The sequence below is a fragment of the Pinus tabuliformis genome, chromosome 8, assembly GCF_031772625.1.
Source record: "Pinus tabuliformis cultivar Carrire ecotype Pingquan chromosome 8, CPIR1, whole genome shotgun sequence".
NCBI lineage: Eukaryota > Viridiplantae > Streptophyta > Pinopsida > Pinales > Pinaceae > Pinus > Pinus tabuliformis.
Window position 1 is genome coordinate 9,323,093 of NC_142294.1, and position 4,185 is coordinate 9,327,277.

The window sequence follows — 4,185 nt, forward strand, 5'->3', positions numbered from 1 at the left end:
GACTGGCTGTCAAAAATAGAAAAGTCAAATATTATTATCTCACAATAATATTTGGACTATAAACTTAATCTTATTCTCTTGGAGCACTTCAGTTTGAGCTACGGAAGTGGCACATGCAGCTGTCAGAAGGAAATTCGTTTTTCTTATGAGTCAGTTGAGTTGTTGCATGCATGACTTCAGTTAGAACTCAAGTGAGTTGAGTTTAGTGGACTAGAGGTACAGTTGATGGAGTTGTGTTCAGTTTAACTTAGTTAAACTGGTTGTAGTTAGTCTAACTGCAGATAGACTAATGATGAGTTGATAAACTAATTATTAACTCATAATACAACTAAAGAATACATCAGTTAACTCAGTTGCATGTCAGTGCATGTTCAGTTCAACAGGGACAGGTGGTAGAGAATCAGATTGCTATCAGTTGTGACTATAGTTGTGCACCAGATCTTGCACAATCAAAGGATTGAGTATGCCAATGAGTTTGCTCACGTATTTGGCCAGCATTTTAGCCTTTGCTCACGTCCACAAAGAGTGAGTGACTATTTTGCAGGTGAAAATCGAGTTTGGGAAGCTATTCTCATCAGTTCTTGAGCAGGTATTGAGCAGTGGAGGCAGCCAAGCAGTGGAAGAGATTTGGAGATCAGATCTGAGCTGTATTGTGTGTAACAGAGGTGGAGATACTTGTGAGAAGTATTATGCTGTGTAATGTTACATGACTCAATCATTAATATACAGATAGTGTGGGGTTTTTAGCGAGATGCTTTCCCCGTGATACATACTGTGTTAATGTGTGAATGCTCTTGATGTTTTATTGTTATTGATGCTGCTATATTCTTGATCAACGTAGAGGAGATTATGTATTATACATGTTCCGCTTAAATTGTATGATCAGGATAATCTCTATTGAATATGTGTTAAATTATTCAAAATTTCTACATGGTATCAGAGCCAGGTTGATTTGTAGAAGAGATTTTTACAGGATATCAAGCGAGGATTGATCATCAGATCTACTATTCAGGAAGTGTTTACATTCTATTTCTTCAGGCAGAGTCTGTAATCGGGCCAGGTAGCCTCTGGATTCATCCTTCCTTTGGAAGGTGAAATATCCGGTGAAAGCCCATACAGTCAATCTCTGTACGAGAAATATTTTGTTCTCACGAATTCTAGATCGGAAGCAGTTGAGTTTGGAGCTGGTGGAAAATCGAATTTGCAGCAGTGTTGTTGAAATGTCTTTCAACAGATTGCAAATGTTATTCCAAAGCAAGAGCGACCTGGCGCTCAAGGATAAACTCAGAAACAATAAAGGTGAGAATGGATCTTCATCAAAGGTATCTGATGAAGAGAATTGTGCTTTGGCTGCCAAAGCAAAGAAAGGGAAGAGCAAGAAAGCTTCTCAGTCTGGTGCGAAAGGCAAGAAGCAGGATATGTCCAAAGTGAAGTGTTTTCACTGTCACCAACATGGACACTATGCCACAAATTGTCCGCAGAAGAAGAAGAACAAGCAAGCTGCTGGATCTGCAGGGGGAGAGGCTTTAGCTTCTCAGTTTGAGCTTGATTTTTCATTGATCGCATGCTTGGTTTCAAGTGTGATGGGATCAGTGTGGTTCTTGGACAGTGGTGCGTTTTTTCACATGACGGAAGATAGAGATTTGTTCTCTGATCTGGAGGACAAGGATCTTGGAGTGCACATCGAGATGGGCGATGATGGTAGATACAGTGCGACCGGTATCGGTACCATTTCCTTTGAGAGGGAGTCTGGTAAACCCTTTGTATTGAAGGAAGTCATGCATGTTCCAGGATTGAAGAAGAATCTCATCTCAGTGGCGATGTTAGAAGACAAGGGGTATGATGTTGTTTTCAGCGAGGGAAAGGCCTTCCTGCGCAGCAAGACAACTAGTGAGACCCGGAAGATAGGGGTTCGAGTGAGGAACCTTTATCAGTTGCATGTAGATGGATGCGCAGCAATGGCAGGAAAGGCAGAAGGATTGGTGAGCCGGGATGATGGCGAGTTGTGGCTAACGTTTACATGCATGTGACGAAGGATGCCAGAAAGAAGTTGGAGCTGACTGCAGAGGTTGGGATATTTGTGGGGTACACTGATACGCCCCACAACTATCATGTGTATTTGCCAGACAGTGGTAAAACTGTTGTGCGACGGGATATAAAATTTCAGGAGGAGAAAGCCATGAAGTGTTCGCTTGAGAGGGAGCTACACTTGCTTGCAGATGAGGAGCTATTAGTTCCTAAGGATGAGCTTCAGGACGTGGATCAGCCACAGGACGAGGTTCATGGAGTGGAAGAGACCACTCATGCAGCGCCAACCATCAGAGGGCGAAAGCGCTTGACAGAAGCTGAGCGACTGGCTCAAGATGCAGAGAAAGTTGTAGGACCACCTACAGCGCAACGCAGGCAGAGACAGTCACCTGATCGGTACACTGGATACATGGCTCTTATGAGCAAGTGTGTTGTGACTGAGCCATCCTCTTTCGAGGAAGCTGTGGAGGATCCCGCATGGGTAGACGCCATTGTGGAAGAGTATGATTCTATTGTCAGAAACAGTGCATGGGAGATTGTTCCTAGACCGGAAGGGAAATCAGTGGTGGGTTCGAGATGGATCTACAAAGTTAAGCAGGCAGCTGACGGGAGTGTGGAGAAGTACAAGGCAAGATTTGTTGCCCGAGGCTTTTCACAGATTGAGGGGATCGATTATGAGGAGACCTTTGCACCTGTCGCAAGGTATTCTTCCATACGGACGATTCTTGCTCTCTCAGCGCAGATGGGATGGCACATTCATCAGATGGATGTGAAGACTGCGTTCCTCAATGGAGTCATTGAGGAGGAGGTGTACATTGAGCAACCCGAAGGCTTTGAAGTCTTCAGCAGTGAGTCGCATGTGTGCAGGCTCAAGAGAGCACTGTATGGGTTGAAGCAAGCACCACGTGCTTGGTACACACGGATAGACAGCTATTTCACAGGACTTGGATTCTCCAAGAGCGAGGCAGATCCGAACCTATACCAGATTGTGGTGGAGGGTAAGTTGCTTATCATTGTACTGTATGTTGATGATTTGATTCTAACGGGTGATGAGCTGTTGATACTGTCATGCAAGAAGGATCTTGCTACAGAGTTTGAGATGAAGGACTTGGGCCTCCTTCACTATTTCCTAGGATTGGAAATATGGCAGCGCAGTGGTGGATTGTTTGTTTCTCAGGGCAAGTATGCTCGGGAGATACTGGAGAAGTTCAACATGCATGGCTGCAAGCCTGTTGATACTCCTCTTCCTGGAGGTTGGAGGAAGGAGGATGCCACTTCGGGAGAAGAAGTGGATGCCATTGTTTATCGACAGTTGGTGGGGTCGCTGATGTATTTGGTCAATACACGACCTGATATATGCTATGCAGTTAACCAGCTTTCACAAGCTATGGTTAAGCCTACCAAGCTCTTCTGGAAGGCGGGCAAGCATGTATTGCGCTACTTGAGAGGCAAATCGGGATATGGTTTGTGGTACAGACAGGAGGATGAGGTGAAGCTATGTGGCTTCACGGATGCAGATTGGGCAGGGAGCCCAACAGACAGAAAGAGCACATCAGGAGGGGTCTTCAGTATCAGATCGACAGCAGTTTCTTGGTACAGCAGGAAGCAGAGATCCATGGCACTCAGTTCAGCGGAGGCCGAGTATATGGCAGCAAGTTTGGCTGCATGCGAGGCTATATGGACGAGGAAGATCCTGGTTGGTTTGTTCGGTTCTCATTTGGATCCTACTGTGATTTACTGTGATAACCAGAGTTGCATTAAACTCTCGGCTAATCCTGTATTTCATGATAGATCTAAACATATTGACATTAGGTACCATCATATCAGAGATTGTGTGCAGCGGAGGATCATGTTACTTTCGTACATTCCAACGGAGGATCAGGATGCTGATATTCTGACGAAGGCTCTCACCAGGAGCAAATTCGAGTACCACCGAGGCAGGATAGGGGTTGCTGATAATCCATATCTTGTCGAGAGGGAGTGTTGAGATTGCAACAAGATGATGGAGCTTAGTGAAAAGAGTCGCCTTCACTAAGTGGGCCCGCAGGCTATTTTTGGCGCAAGTCTATTTTTAGACTATGTCTATTTTTAGACATATGGATCATGTCTATGTTTATGGATGATTGATCAAGTTGGGAAAAATAGATGGACTTCTAT